This window comes from Lolium rigidum, chromosome 4 (assembly GCF_022539505.1).
Source record: "Lolium rigidum isolate FL_2022 chromosome 4, APGP_CSIRO_Lrig_0.1, whole genome shotgun sequence".
Classification (NCBI taxonomy): Eukaryota; Viridiplantae; Streptophyta; class Magnoliopsida; order Poales; family Poaceae; genus Lolium; species Lolium rigidum.
Genome location: NC_061511.1, coordinates 272,309,776 through 272,326,720, shown reverse-complemented (window position 1 = coordinate 272,326,720; position 16,945 = coordinate 272,309,776). Strand labels below are relative to the sequence as shown.

General features: G+C 45.2%; 1 long non-coding RNA gene across 2 annotated transcripts; it reads left to right on the top strand.

The window, feature by feature from the left end:
- The first annotated feature begins 2,106 nt into the window (after positions 1 to 2,106).
- Positions 2,107 to 3,025, top strand: LOC124650589. 2 transcript variants are annotated; one of them, XR_006987051.1, is made up of 2 exons: positions 2,107 to 2,343; positions 2,788 to 3,025. It is a non-coding gene; the product is annotated as an uncharacterized LOC124650589 (long non-coding RNA). The 2 variants fall into 2 exon arrangements; XR_006987050.1 differs by having other exon boundaries at positions 2,745 to 3,025.
- The last annotated feature ends 13,920 nt before the right edge of the window (positions 3,026 to 16,945 follow it).

The following is a 16,945-nucleotide window of genomic DNA, read 5'->3' as shown; positions in this document are numbered from 1 at the left end:
ACCGCTTCCTGTGGCACATGACACATTACTTGTGGACCTAGGTTACCAGAAATTGTGAAACTTATTAAATTGTGAGATCCGGGTTAGTTGAAATAGTTACCCCAAAAGTTGTGGTGTTCTAATAAAAGAAACCCTAGCCCCAATAGTAGTGGTTTTGTGAATTTTGCTCTTAAATTAAGGATGCTGATATAGCACGGCGGAGCAACGTACGACTATGCCCAAACGTCGGCGCAAGGGTCCAATTGCGGAAGTCATGGCAACATAGCCTTTGAAGAGACTCCAAACATGACATCTCCCCTGAAAGAACCCACCGCCCACCGCCGTAAATTGCCCCCACCATCGCGGGGAAATTATGTTCGTCATGAAATTCATGCATTACTAGTGCATAGTCATGCTCGCGACTTGGGTTAGCCCGTTTAGCAATAGTTTTCCGGTTTTTTCATTTTCTATCGGGTTTCTATATAGTTTTCTTCTAGTTTTCTAATTTTTCATCATGTTTTACTGATGTGGTCAGCATATTTGTACTTTTTAAAAATCTGCTCTTTTTCAAGTTTAAATCTCAACCTTTTAAAGTCTCAACATTTTTTCGATCTAAACATTTTTAAGTTTCAACCATTTCTAAGTCTGAATATTTTCTAAATAACAACGTTTTAATAGTTTCAACATTTTTTCAAATCTTTGAACACCATGAAAACTCTGGAAAAAAAAGCCGAGCACATGTACAGAAGGAACAACGAATTAGCGAACGATGTCATGGCATGGCCCATTCGGACAAAGCACACCGGCGGAGCGTAGTCCGTCCTGCGTCGGGTGGAATATAGGCGCTCCACTTCCTGGCGCGACCTTCTGGTCGCCGCCGTGAGGCTCTCTAGAGACAGAGTCACCACCCAAGTCACCCAACCCAAGCATAGACAAAGCGGGGCCCAAAAGGCCAACCTCTCATTTTAGAGCATTATTGGGTTTTGGGGTAAGTTATATTAATGTGTTTATACGGAAGTTGGATTGCAACATGGAAAACTACACATTTTCTGGGGTTTGGTTTTTCTATAAGTTTCCACATGTCGTGCCACACGGCACCAGTTTGACTAGCCAGGAATCGAGTAACGTCAACAATCAATATATACTACTTTGCACTGCTACATGCCGCTTAATCAATAGAAGTGAATGCTTGTAAGCATTTTCATGAGCTGATATCGATCGATGTTTACGTGCTTGAAAAATAATGCACACGAGCTAGCTGCTCCCTATCGATGATAACCTTCAGTATTCGTTTCACATTTCCCTTCTTCGGAGACACTGTACGTCGTCATGGCCTGTAGGAGAGGCAGCGCGTGGTATGACACCTATGCAGGATGACAAGAAGGAAAGAACATATAGCTTGCGTATAGGCTCTACATAGATCCACGCAGGGCAACAAAAACGTCCCTCGCAGTCTTCTAGCGACCGCGCAGTCGATCATACATGTCCATTAATTTTGCGCACATACAATTCAGTTAGACAAAGATGAGACGGAGATCTTATCCTTTCTATTCATCTGGGTCCAAGTTTCTTATTTGTGGCTGCTGAGACACGTCGACATCCAGCAAATAATAATTTTTTTTAGAATACAAGTGAATTCGTACGTGTAATATACAGTGTTGTATATTATGAGTATATTGATATATATATAAAGATATCTCCAAGATACACATAAGCACACCACGATGCATGCTCGCATACGGCACAAATGCATGTATACGGTACGTACCGTACACATGCATATACATGTGGAAACCAATGTAAAGATCTCACGTAAGCCTATACAGTATGGATATCCATATGGAAACCAACATGCACATTTCTTAAGTTACGGATATATATACATATCTCGAAGTGAGGTACTTTAGGGGCCGCCGTAGATACACAGCAATAACGCCTGCAGTATTGCTTCAGTGTTTGAGGATATAATCAAATGTGTGGTAAAAATGACACGGAAATCTTATCACAACTTATCCACGAGCACGCACAGGGGCTTCAAGTTGTTTTCGTGGCTTATCCGTGAAAGGAGATCCACTGGAGTAAGGAACACGAGAAGAGATCGGAATTTCTGGAACTCTCACTCGAATGAATGAATGAATCGATCAATGAAGGTGATAGGAAAGAAAAGATTTTTCCGTGAAAAGTAAACGGTCGATTAGACGCAGCTTGCCGCCTTGCCGGCCTGGTCTACTTCAATCCGAATTCTAGCCGCGAATCCTGATGGGTTAGCTAACCTTACTGGCTCTCCATCTGCTTTGCCGGGAAATATGCGAGATCGATCGATCCGACCAGTCGAGCTTAGCCAATAACTTCAGCGCTTATCAGGTAACAGTTGTGGGTCCTGGTTTAATCATGTTCCCAAGTACGACATTCCGTTATATATCCTCTTCCCGGTTCACTTTCATCTCTTTCTTCAAGTGATCACAACCTCACTTTCAGTATATCAAGTGGCTATAAGTTTATTTTGCAACAAAAATATGTATACTCTAGTGACTAGCTTTTTTATATCTCTAGAAGATGAGAGCCTTTTATTTCTTTTCTGGTGACTAGGAAAGATAATTATCCATCCAAGCTTTATAGATGTACCTCATTTAATTCATACATCGAGGAATGTGAGATGGAGAGATCTGGTCTTATCTCTATGTACAGTTAGTAACGGCCGGCCTGTGTGGACCTGCAAATTTTGTTTTGTTCAACAAGATGATGATACTAGAATCTCTGTCTAGCCTAAGCCTCAACCTGCTGCTGTTTGCTCCGAGGACACATCAGCAGGGATTTAGAGAAGATGCCATGAAGTTCAAGAGAGTAAAAGGACATGTGAAAAAGGCGGATCAGGAGAGCAAAAGGATTAGGAGCCGCCGGATGGACGGAAGAAGGACCAGAGAATTCCAGCAACGCAACGACGATCCGTTCTAATCACCGGCCTGTAGCCATCCATCTTTCTTCCACTCATGACGGGACAAGGTGCCCAGCCGGCCATATAAGCAAGAGAAAAGATGAAAGGGCCTCTCACTTGAGTTTGAGTATGTATAACGTCTGGACTGTTGTTTATGCTGGCGATAAACAATTTCCACTAGACTTCTTTTCTTGATCAACTTGAGAATAGGGCCAGAGCTGATTCACGCAATTTGCTGTTCCCTTTTCAAGAGAAAGCTCGCAGACCTTTCTTCTATACGCCTTGCTGGAAGAGCAGAAGATGGCATAGGAACAAAGTTGGAAACTTCTAATCTTTTTTTCTTTAGGCGTAGCAAATCAAGGTTGTCCATTGCACATGCATAGTGTTACTAGTAGAAAATATGGCTTTCCTCCAAAGCCCGTGGGAGTTTTAGTTTCGGTTTAAAAACAAACCGGGACCAGTAGGGGGCATTGGTCCCGGTTCGACCGGCGCGGGGCGACGCCACCCTCTAGTTCTAGTTCGTTTGGGACCTTTGGTCCCGATTCCTAATACAAATCGGGACTAAAGGTCTTGCGTCAGGGCGCGCCACTGCCCGTGCACCTTTAGATCCGATTTGTATTACAAAATGGGACCGAATGCCCATCTCTATATATATACATCCCTGCTCTGCCCAAGTGTGAACCACAATTAGCGTTTTCCACTTCTTAGCACAAGAGGTGTATGTTGCTTTGCTCTCTCTTCTTATGCACAAGAGGTGCTAGATGATATGACTAAGAGCTTTTGCCACTTTGAGTTCACATAAAACAAGCCACATTTAAGCTTTCTCCTCTCTTTTTTCTTCTCGATCGAGGTTAACAACTTTATCCTATCATCCGTCATTGATAAAGTGCATGTGTATATATATACATCGCTTCACTAATCAAGATGTTTTCTAATGGTTTTTGATAAGCTTAATTATATCATGCAGATGAATCGGCAATGGATCGATGGCTTCACGAGTTCACTTCGGGCCTGAATTTTTTTTATCGATGTGGCCGAGGAAAAAAAACTGGATGGTTTTATATATTGTCCATGTGTTAACTGTCAAAATAACATAAATTACTCTTCCTCGAGTACCCTTCACACCCACCTGTTGCGGTCCAGTTTCATGCCCCACTACAATTGTTGGACCAAGCACGAAGAAATAGGGGTTATGATGGAAGACAATGAAGAAGATGATGATGATGACAACTATCCCATGTTCCCTGAATATGGTGATACTGCAAAGGGGGATTGTTTTCCATCAGAAGACAATGACGACAATGAAGCAGAAGATCAAGAGGCATCAGATGAGCCTGTTGATGATCTTGGTCGGGCCATTGCTGATACAAGGAGAGACCGTGAAACTGAAAAGGAAAGGTTGAACTTCGACTAGATGTTAGAGGATCACAACAAATTATTGTATCCAACTTGCGAACATGGCCAGAAAAAGCTAGGTAGCACACTGAAATTTTTGCAATGGAAGACAAAGAACGGTGTGACTCACTCGGAGTTTGAAAAGTTGCTGAAAATAATTAAGAAGTGGCTTCCAAGGGGTAACGAATTGCCCGCCAGTACGTACGAAGCGAAAAAAGTTATCTGCCCTCTAGGATTAGACGTGCAGAAGATACATGCATACTTTAATGACTGCATCCTCTACCGCGGTGAATCCGAGAATTTAGATGCATGCCCTCTAGGATTAGACGTGCAGAAGATTCAATGCCATGTATTATCATGCTTGATTATTAGTTTCATCGAACTATTTTTTGTGAAGTGTTTGAAGCAGGAAAACGGAAAGAACTTATGTGGATACTACGTCTACGAGTTAATTCATTCGCGAGATGGCCTGCCACTGGGACCCGGAGACGTCTATACATGCCCTTCATGTACGTGAACAATATTTCACAATCTTATTTTTCTTACCATCAGTTGTATTGAGTTCCATTCATACATATTGATCTCCGTTTTTAAAAGTTAGATGTACCGCGTTCAAGACTCTCTCCTAATGGTGGATCGCATCCGAGCAATTCAAGAGGAATTTGCGGGATTCTTAGTTAGGGAGGTCATAGCTCCAACTGGATCATACCATCGGGAGTTCATATATGACATTAGGGATTTTAAATAGATATAATAAAGAGGATCAACTTTATATTGTGAAACATGATTTACGTGTACTGTATTTCATGACGATGTATACATATTCATGAAGAGGTTTGTGGTTTCTTGAATGATGTATGCATTGCAGATTTTAATGAATAACATAAAACTTTGAAACTCTGCCGCGGCAGAGAAACGACCAGTTTCTATACCGCGGCAAAGAAACGCTGCTCCACCCTAAATCTCCGCCGCAACAGAGAAACAACCATTTTCTTTGCTGCGACATAGACCTTTTAATCCCGGTTCGTAAGACGAACCGGGACCAAAGGTCCTCCACCACGAGCCCCCTGGCCGCACCACGTGGAGGACCTTTTCGTCCCGGTTAACCGAGACTAAAGTAGAGGGCTTTAGTCCCGATTGTCCAGTCCCGATTGCACAACCGGGACTAAATCCATGTTTTCCACTAGTGTGTGTTTCACTCACATAATTGAAATGTGAGAAAAGAAAGAGTTCGTGAGCAACCAAATCTATAGATCTCGTCACAAGAACAAGAAAAATGTAAACCAAAGCCGCATAAATAGATTCCACAACACCTTGCAAAGTTGTGAGCTCAAAGAAATTTACCTCGCATAAATAGATTCCGTGTAAATAGCTTCTACCACCATCTCTATTAGCAATGGGAAGATTCACCTTTTTGGGAGTCCCCATGACATGGGCATACCCTGTCGGGTACCCACCATTACCATACATGGTGTAGTCCAATTAGAGGCCCATGAAGCCCGGGATGCATTGGCTGCCGAAGCCTAGGAACTTGGCGTGCGATAGAAGAACTAGCCCATACAAGAGAGGCCTAACATGTAACCGACCCAGAGTCCTGAGAAATGGATCCCTTTATAATGGCCAGGAAGGATCGACGTGGAGGAGGATACACAATATAGAAAGAGCACCATAACCATCATGGTGACATTCTAACCCTAACCATCATCATGAACATACAAGAAACACGTAGGGTTTTCCCTCCTGGGCCTGAAGCTGGGTACATCATGTCCCTTGTGTTGTTTGTACGCCGATGAAACCACCATTGTGCCTTCTTCCCTAAAACCAAGTCATAATACATGGGCGTTGTCGTGGTACGCCCGCGTTAATTGGCACCGTTTGTGAGAAACGTGTGCGCTGGAGTCATGGCTTCTTTGGCTCCGAACTTTACGATCTACGACTCGGCAGTCGAGGGGGAATAGATCTGCTTCAGATCTTTCATCTTCACGCAGCACTCACCGGCCCAACGAGCGGCCTTAAACTCCTTCCACGGGGGACTCGATCTGGGGCTCGCTGATCTGCGGTTCCACGTCAGACTGGTGGGCACCCTTCGACTCACGGATCTGATCCGTTTGGCTACAACGAAATCGACATCAACATCGCTTATCCCGGCATCCCATGTGACATCCTGTGTCGGCTCCTCAAGTGAGCTGAAATCCACCCCAACTTCGATGTACTATGTCGACTGCGACGCCCACCATATCGTGGTGTCCGAACGATCTTGTATGGGACCACGATGACATCTTTGAAGAACATGAAAACTGCTACAGCAGAGCACCTTCGGCACATTTCGTGGACTCGGTCGTTGAGCCATGTACTAGCAACAAAAACGCGGATGGAGAAGGCAAAAACATAAGTAAATGATTCAACCCCTATCCCGGAAAGCTCGACGTAGGCTGATGGCCTACCACAAGCTTCTTTGTCAAAAGCATCAAGCTTTGCTTAAGATCCAAGCGGGCCTTCTTGGCGCAAGCGGCACGCTGACAAGTCAAGTGCGCGATGTGTAGAACTATCTTCTCTCAGCTCTTCTGCATCAGGTGTGACAAGGTTACTGGCAGAGGTGGCGCGCACAAGCGGGGCTCATGCCTACCTCGCGTACGCGAGGGTGACAGGCGCGTACGCAAATCAACCTTTACGGAAGACACGCTGGGCAAACTGGTGACCGAGACGCTGCAAGGTGCCATCTTCGCGGCCACAACGTACTTGCTAGAATGATCCTCGGGAAGGGGCAGGGGCAGGCCCAGAATTTTGAGTATGGGTATTCAAAATTATAAAATGCTTTGAATACAAATTAGTGATCACACATATCTCATATTTGAGTACGAACCAGTGAAATACTGAATGACGCATATGTCATATTTGCTTGAGAAACCCTCGTAATGAAAGATATTTGTGCTTGAGAAACATATGTATGAATTTACCAAAATGAGCATCGAGTATGTAAATTCTTACAAATTTCTAATAATTGGAGTTAGCTTAAAAATGTAAGAGCAGAACAAACACTATATGAGTTTTCTATAACAACAAATACATGAAAATCTAAATTAGAGGAACAAAATGCTTTACATGGGGCTTGAACTTAGGACCCAATGAATAAAAGCTCTCATCCAAACCATTAGATCTACTTCACCATACAAGTCAAAATTGGGATGTTTTACATTTTATATATTTCGTAGAACATTCATATATTAGTATACTTTTCCAAATGTTTGGATATTCATTTGAATACCCTTGAATTGAAGTGGGCCCGCCCCTGTCCTCGGGCCGTGGTTCACAGAGCGGCCAACGCAGGCCTAGGTTTGGTAGGAGCAGTGCTCGACACGGACGAGAACCGAGGAGCAGAAAAGGCAGTCGAACCACAACGACACGACCACTCACCTCGACGAGGAAAAGGCTCGCCACATCGCTAGCAAAGACACATCATCCTCCTCGTTCGACACACCACTAGTAGAAAAAGGGGCAGTAGGCCGGGTCCATTTGGGCCTTCAGTCCCGGTTCCCAAACCAGGACCAATTGGGCGGGACTAAAGGGGGTACCCTTTAGTCCCGGTTCAAAGTTGAACCGGGCCTAAAGGCCTCGACACGTGGTGCGGCCAGGGAGCTCGCGGTGGAAGGCCTTTGATCCCGGTTCGTGGTACGAACCGGGCCTAGGCTTCTCGCCGCGGCGAGAATTGCTATTTCTCCGCCGCGGCACGAGGTTTAGGCTGTACCAGGCGTTTCTCGCTGCGGCATAGAAACAGGGCGTTTCTCCGCCGCGGCGAGTTTCAGCAATGCATATATATCATTCAAGAAACCACAAAAAATCGTCATGAATATATATAGACATCGTCAACAGTACACGACATCGTCAACAGTACACGTAATGCATGCATATTTATAATACAACATCTCCTCGACGGATTTCATCCCCCGTCACGATCCGCCGATAGTGCTCTCCACCTGGGGTAAGGGCCTCGGTAATAAAGAATCCCGCGATTTCCTGTTGAATTGCTTTTATTTGATCCTCCGTTATGAGAGTGTTCCGCGGGCGTGTCATCTATATTTAAAAAGGGAGATCAATATATGAATGGAACTCAATACAATAGATGGTACTAATTAAGATTAATTGTGAAATTTTGTTATCGTACACGAGTGTGGTGTATACGGGCATCCCCACCCTTGGGACAGGCCATGTCACGCATGAAGGTGCGGACGTAGTATCCACATAAGTTATTCCCCGGTTCCCGCCTCATACACTTTACGAAAAAATAGTTCGATCAAACTAATAATCAAGCATCGTATTGAAAGTAAATATCATATATAAAGTTTCACGACATAGCTATATATATAGTACTACTTACAGGGTAATCTTCAAATGTAAGCTTCGGTTTCCATTTACCCGGAACAGTATTGATGAACCGTTTCCAAGCCCTGCCCGGCAAAAAATAATGAGTAAATGAGTAATTGATTAGTTGATGATATCTTCGAATTAGAACGAGATGAAGATGCCAATACGAAATTGATTGAAACTACCTCGGAGGATGGCAGCCATGTCCGCCCATTCCGCATATTCTTTACGTTTCGAGTCCATAACTTTTACAACTCCAAGGGGAAGATCAATGATTAGGAGAATAAAGTGGAATCTGCACAAGCATAGCTCAATGATTACGAGAATAAAGTGGAAGGTGCACAAGCATAATGTATGTTATATATAACACTCACTTGAAGTTGTAGGGAAAGAATATATCCTCCTTGTCCGCTTGCTTCTCTAAAAACATTACGATATTGTCCTCTCGTGTCCTTGGGGTACTCGTCGAACCGTAACTTCATGAACTCGTGTTTGGGTCTATGAACCCCGGCGGTACGAGCTTGCCTCTTTTGTATTCCAGCTTCTTCATTCTCGCATAATTAAATGTATAGCGTACACAAAGAATATAATGAGGATAATTGTTAGTGCAAATGAATGAGCTACAAACTTAATTACACAAATAAATCACTTACAGGCAGTAGCAACTGATGACAGCTTTGTCGAGGCCCCAGGTACACGACCTTCTGACCTTTTTCCAAATAATCACCTTCGAGCTCATGTAAACAGTGCGTGCATGCATTGTATCCCTTGTTTGACTGTCCTGAAATGTTACCAAGAGCAGGCCAGCCATTGATGGTTACGAAAAGCATCGCTCTTAGGTCAAATTCCTCCTGCTTGTGCTCGTCCCACACACGTACACCCGCTAGGGACCACAGCTGTAGAAGTTCTTCGACTAATGGCTTCAGGTACACATCAATGTCGTTCCCGGGTTGCTTCGGGCCTTGTATGAGCACCGGCATCATAATGAACTTCCGCTTCATGCACAACCAAGGAGGAAGGTTATATATACAAAGAGTCACAGAGCCGAGTGCTATGGCTGCAGCTCCGCTCTCCAAAAGGATTCATGCCATCCGTACTTAGACCAAACCTTAAGTTCCTTGCATCCCGTGCAAAGTTTGGGAACTCTCTATCGATTTTTCTCCATTGGGATCCATCAGCCAGGTGCCTCAACATCACGTCTTTCTTACGGTCTTCTTTGTGCCATCGCAACAACCTAGCGTGCTCTTTATTTCCGAACAAGCGTTTCAGCCGTGGTATTATAGGAGCATACCACATAACCTTGGCGAGAACCCTCTTCTTGGGGCGCTCGCCCTCAACATCACCAGGGTCATCTCGTCCGATCTTATACCGCAATGCAAGTGCACACCGGACATGCATCCAAATTCTCGTACTCACCGCGGTAGAGGATGCGATCATTAATGCATGCATGTATCTTTTGCACATCTAATCCTAGAGGGCGGACAATCTTCTTCGCTTCGTACGTACCGGCGGGCAATTCGTTACCCCTTGGAAGCTTCCTCTTAATTATTGTCGAGCAACTTTCCAAATCCCGAGTCATTGACACCGTTCTCCGCCTTCCATTGCAACAATTCCAGCAGTGCTCGCCTAGCTTTTTATGGCCATCTTCGCAAGTTGGGTATAACAATTTGTTGTGATCTTCTATCATCTTGTCGAAGGCCAACCTTTCCTTTTCAGCTTCACATTCTCTCCTTGCATCAGCAATGGCCCGACCAAGATCATCATCGACAGGCTCATCTCGGTGCCTCTTGATCTTCTACTTCATTGTCTTCATTGCCTTCTGCAGTATCATCGTATTCAAGGAAATTGGGATAACCGTCATCATCCTCTTCCTCTTCTTCATTGTCTTCCATCATAACCCCTCTTTCTCCGTGCTTGGTCCAACAATACTAACTGGGCATGAAACCGGATCGCAGAAGGTGGTTGTGAATGAGACTCGAGTGAGCGTAATTTACGGTATTCTTGCAGTTCACACATGGACAATACATGAAGCCACCATGTTTGTTTGCCTCCGCCACGGCCATAAAATTATCCAGGCCCGAAGTGAACTCGTCAAACCGTCGGTCAATGTACATCCATTGCCGATTCATCCGCATGATATAATTTAGCTGATCAAAACCATTACGTAACATCACGATGTATATATACACATGCATTTTATCAATTACAGATGAAAAGGATAAAGTTGTTAACCTCGATGAAGAAGAAAAAAAACAAGTTAAGTGTGGCTTGATTTGTGTAAACTCAAGTGGCAAATCCTCTTAAGCATTTCATCAAACACCTCTTGTGCATGTGAAGAAGAGAGGAGAGCAATACACCCTCTTGTGAAGAAAGTGAAAAAATGGCCAAGTGTGGCTCACACTTGGGCAGGGCAAGGTAATATAGCCAGATTGGGGACCTTGTCCCGGTTTGTAACACAAACCGGGTCCAGAGGGTGGAGCTTGGACCCGGTTTGTAATACAAACCGGACTAAAGGCTTCCACGGCCGACACGGCTCTGTCGCGCCTGCCGTGGACCCTTTAGTCCCGGTTTGTAATACAAACCGGGTCCAAAGGCCACTACCGGACAAGCTCCAGCGGGTGGGGTCGTCATGGGCAGAAACGAACCGGGACCAATGCCACCATTGGACCCGGTTTGGTTCAGCACTGGGACATTTGCTTGGGACCAAAGGCCTCTTCTCCACTAGTGCACTTTGCACACATTCGAGTTAAGTATCGTTCTGGCAAGTAAGGTGTGCATAGTTGAAACAGGAACCCAATTTAATCCGCATTCAGCAAGTGATGGATGACTGGATCGATGCTGATCCAAAGAATATGAAAAAATGACACTACTACGAGTCTACGAAACCCACAACGAATATAAAATCGATACATTAACGCCTCCCTTCCCCACGGCGACTTGATCGATTCATACGGATGAAACCAACACAGCTGATACGATCCTAATGATTAGAGCCAAGTCAGGTAGCTAGGCAGCCGGCCGTGCACGATGAAACACACATGCATGTATCCAGGATGCCACGCACTATTTGCCAGAACGCAGGACATGTTCCCCAGTGTCCACATAAGCTCAGAAATATGGATAAAGTGCACTTTTCCATGTGGCCCTCGCCATCTAATCCAATTAGGCTGCAGGCAGGTTCCCATCCATATATACGGAGCTAGCCCCAGGATAGAACAAGCGGCTGGGGCCGGGACTGGTGACCTGAATTGGTGCCCACATGGACAAAATTAAGGAAAAGCGCAAGATAACCAACTCCATCAACGCTAATTTGTTGGCCAGCACCGATCAATTAAGCTGTAAGCACATTACATGGCATATATGTTGCTTGGATATACACATGCTTGTGTTTTGTGCCCGTGTATTTTCTTCTACCTTAAGTTCGGTGGGCCGTGTGTTTTCGACAAAATGCAGCAATCCCTTTCGAAAATTGATGGGCATGGATCTTGCAAAGGCGAGAGGTTTAGTTAGTCAAGTTCCGTATTCTCGACTATATCAGAAAAGAAACAATTTCGCATCGATGAATTGACCTGTTCAAAATATCCATCGAAAGTGTGCAGGTTATACTTGTCAAAAGGATTGGCTGCGAAGCCACCAATAAGAAATTCCCCATCATTCATGTTAACTCACACCAATATCTCCTTGCTACATGCTAGCTGATCCGTCCTAGACATGACCTGTTCTTAAATGCACATATTAGTAGAATGATTCCTTCACCGAAATATTACAAGTCGAATCGTTCGTTGTTTTATACTCGTATTAACTGTAAGCTACACATTTGGTGCACCTAATATTATCTCTTCATTACTAGAACTTTCTCCTGTATACTACTAGAAAGCAGTTGCATAACCTGACTCGCCCTGACAGCAACAGCATATATACTGTTAACAGCCGGATCTGGATCCATATACAGAACATGCATGCAGTTGGATAGGAGAGACTTGGTTTGTTCTTGAGGTTGTTAAGGAAGAACCACGCATGTTTACACTAAAAAGCTCACATATGTATGGTGCGCTTTCTATGCCGTACTGTTGTGTTTCCATGGCAATTTCTAAATAAAAAAATCTCTTTTGAAATTTGAAGGCTGATGATGGAGTCAAAATTAATCTCCTCCGAGAAAATAAGTCTAAGGGCTAGCTGAGTTTTTAAACGTAAGGCCCTATACCCAGCTTTATAAACAAAGCCACGGACAAAGGCTAGCTAAGAGGATCTGGTCTTCTCACAGGATACGCATACAGCCATGCTTAATCAAAGTGGTTCAAGTAATTCTTTGGTACATGTGTGACCAACTCTTTAATAATTAGGTACACCAAAAACACATATTTTCTTATGATAACCCCAATTACTGATTTCCCACAATATATCCATAAAAGTAGTGATACATAAAAATAAGAGTAATTAATTGTACATCCGGATAGGAGACAGTAAAATATAGTGACAAATTAGGGAGGCTTCTGTCTCACTGCAAATCACTTTAGAGCGATCGCGATGGCATACATAGCCAAAAATATTTTCTTACTACATGCCACTTCAAGATATAAAAACAACAAAAACCAACAAGACCGTAGCGTCAATTCTACTCACGGAAGTCGCGTCGATTTCAAGAGAAAAAAAAAATCGACACCAACATGACTGCAGCGTCAATTCTTCTTACGAAAGTTGTGTCGCCTTCAAGATAAGAAAATAAACCAATGTCAACAAATATCTACTGTCAATTCTTCTTACGTTAGCCAGCCGTGTCGGGTTCCCGAGAACACAATCCTTCCGTGAAAAAACCCGACTCCGAATGTCGTTGAGTAAGACGTGAACATATCCGGTATATACACGGCGCGACCACAATTGACCTAAAAACTTCACTGTCATGGTACATCATGCCTAGAGTCCAAAATTCAAACTTTATCATTTCATAAGTTATTTGGTGCTACTACTCTGAACTATCCCGGCCCCCAACCTGCAACTGCAACAACGTAGTGTACCGGATAACCTCTGGCCACCAGACACTGCTGAGACGGGTGACGCATGCAAACGGCCTAGGTAGTCAATCGCAAGAGGCTAAATAAATGTCGCTGGAGACGTTGGGCCTGCGCTCACGAGTGGATTGGACCAAACTCTGTCTCCTCGGATCCTATATAAGGGGCAGGCCACCGGTGGTGGCTTCAGCAGAAAACAACCAAGGAGAGCTTTAGAGTGAGGAAGAAAGACGTCTTGGTCTTGGTATCACACACATAGCCACATAGACAGAGAGAGTCTACCAATGGCGAGCCAAGGTGTTGCCTCCATGTTCGCTCTCGCAATGCTCCTCGGAGCCTTCGCCTCCATCCCACAAAGTGATTCCCCTTCTTCATCCTCCTCTCTTCTTCCATTTCTCCCTCTCACGATTGGGTAGAGTATTTTTATGCAAATTTCATCTAGAGTATTATTGTGTACGCATGGTCATCACATATGTTTCTCTCACCAACGTCACAAACCTTCTTCTTGTTAGATATACGGTGCTCTCCTTTAGGTGCACGTCGCTTTCTTCCTGCGTTTTATTCTGCCCGCGCTATCAGCCGCATGGTAAAGCCTAGACGGCGCCCGGCAGTCTCATTCTCTGTCTTGGTGCATCTATTACTGCATGGGACAGTGAATAACCCTTTTAAAAACAAAACCGATCACGGTAAATTTTGAAAAACGGCTTGGTTCAAAATATTAGTAAACTTGAATTTTATTTGCTGCCGGATCACATCTGTTTCCATTTTCCATTTCCTTTAGAAATAAAAAGTAGCTGATCAAAAAACTTGCACCCCATGCACCCAGAAGCTGCACCTGCAATATTGGCTATTTTTTCTGCGGGAAAATATTGTACAACAAGTATATGTTTTCCACAACGAAAGTAATATATATCTTAAACGCACTGAAAATGATATTTCTGGATAGCTAGTTTCAACACTTAATAAACTATAAAAATACAAATATTTGAGTTGGTTGAGAAACCAAATTTATTGTGTGGAAAATGAAGCATTTCTCAACCATACACAAACCAGCAAACTAACAAAGCTTGCATATGAAGTCTCGACTTGTCTGGTGTGAGCATGCATGTCAGCTCAATGGCCGCTTCCTTCAACCAACTTTTCCAAAGTCAGAAGGTTTAACTAACTAACTAGTTATGTATAGCTAAGAGTCTAAGACAGAGTCTCTTTCTCTAGTGCCATGCTAATTTACCCATACGTTTTTTTCCATATCTTCCATTGATGCAAAAGTTGTGCACACTGACTGGGCAGGGCATGCAGTTCTAGTGTGTCCTACCACTGTTGACAGGAGTCCCACCAATTGGTTAATGGTTGTGTTCTCTGATTAATTGGGTGCAACAACTGCATAACAACCCGTCGCTAACCCTCCTTTTCTTCTTCTTCCTTGGGTTCGCGGCCGGTCGCACCTTGACGTTTTTTCAGCGATGTGGCACCGGCTGGGTACTCCAGTCACTACGGGAGAAACAGGCGTTGCCGTGCGACCGATCGCACGGCAAAGAGCCTATTTTGCACGGCAAAGGCTTTGCCGTGCGTCGACGCACGGCAACGTCTGCACGGCATTGTCCCCGACGGCAAAGACAACATTGCCGTGCGCTCGACCAAACCGCACGGCAAAGGCTCGTTGCCGTGCGCGCGCTCGCTGCCGTGCGCTCGAGCGTTTGCCGTGCGCGCGCTCGTTGCCGTGCGCTCGAGTCGTTGCCGTGCGACCCCTCTTTGCCGTGCGCCCAATACTTTGCCGTGCCCATAATTCTTTGCCGTGCGCTTCTCCGTGCCGTGCATTGATCTTTGCCGTGCGCCCGCGCCCCTTCCCCGCACGGCAAAGCCCCCTGCGAGCACGCCTCCAGGAGCTCCCAGGAGCACAGGCTTGCGCCACGTGGCTCCTTTGCCGTGCGTGTGCACACGGCAAAGTGACCAAATGCCCTTTGCCGTGTGCACACACACGGCAAAGGGGCCTGATTTTTTCATTTTTTTGCTGTTTTTTGCTTATTCCCTGCAGTTCAAATATTGCATTTCACAAATATAGCATATATATCAATATATGATCACCAAACACATCAACAACACCACAAATACGTCGAGCACACATAGTTCATGCATACAATCCGTTACATAGAGTCCATAGTCCATCCACACAAGTTACATAGAGTCCATAGTGCAATGTTCAATATTACAATCCATTACAAGCATACAATCCGACAAAGCGCACGAAGACCATGCCATCAACCTTGTCCTCCTCCGCTTCCGCCGGCCTCATCGTCATTGCCTTGTGACATATAATCTATAAGCATGTTGATGGAATGAACATTTGCATTTGCATATTGAACACTTGAACAAGTAGCGGGTTGGGCACAAGAGGACTCACCGCGGTTCATGCTCCGGATGATGTTCATGTTGTTGACGGTGATAGGTGTCCCCGGGGTCCGAGTGGGCGGTGGCGGCATCCACATGGAGTAAGGTGGAGGAGGAAGACTCCCCGGTGGAGTAGACAGAGCCGTCCGGCTCATCGGCCAGCTCATCCGTGCTCGCTGCTCGCTGCATCATCTCTGCTGCTTCGTTGCATCTCGCTCGCATCATCCGTGTCTGCCGCTCGCTGCTGGTACTCTGAGATCCGCCGCTCCATGTTCCGTGCGTGCTCCCGGGCCGCCTGCTCCTTCGCTGCCATCTCCTCCTACGTTGTGTTGCCGCGATGTCATTAACATTTCAATGGAAAGCATGTAAAGGAAATGTAGAGACCCGAGGAAGAACATACCCGTAACCGCTCGACGGCTAGATCCGAAGCCCGTGGCCGGGGCTCTACCTCGGGCTGGCCGCTCTTACGACCACGACGGATCCGGCGGAGAGAGGGAACCCTCGCCGGGTCGACGCACCCGTCACCAAACCATAGGCGGCCATGCTTCAAGCCTTCTCCCGCAAGCACCGCGACCTCGTGGTCAAAGTCCTCGGCCTCTGGATTGGCCTCCTCGCCGTACTTCCGCTTGAACTTGGAGACATACGACGTGCACTGGGTCTCGGATTGCGGGTTAACCCACACGGACCCCGTCTCGAGATCGGGCGTCTTCCTTTGCTTCATCTTCTTTAGCACGGCAAAGACGTTAGGCTTCGCTCCGTCCCGACTTCCTGCAAAAGAGAACATGTAATTGAGTGAAGTGACACACCCTTGGAGAGTTAACAAATATATAACATGAATTCAAAGAATGAAGGAACCATTAATTTGCTCACCTCCTTC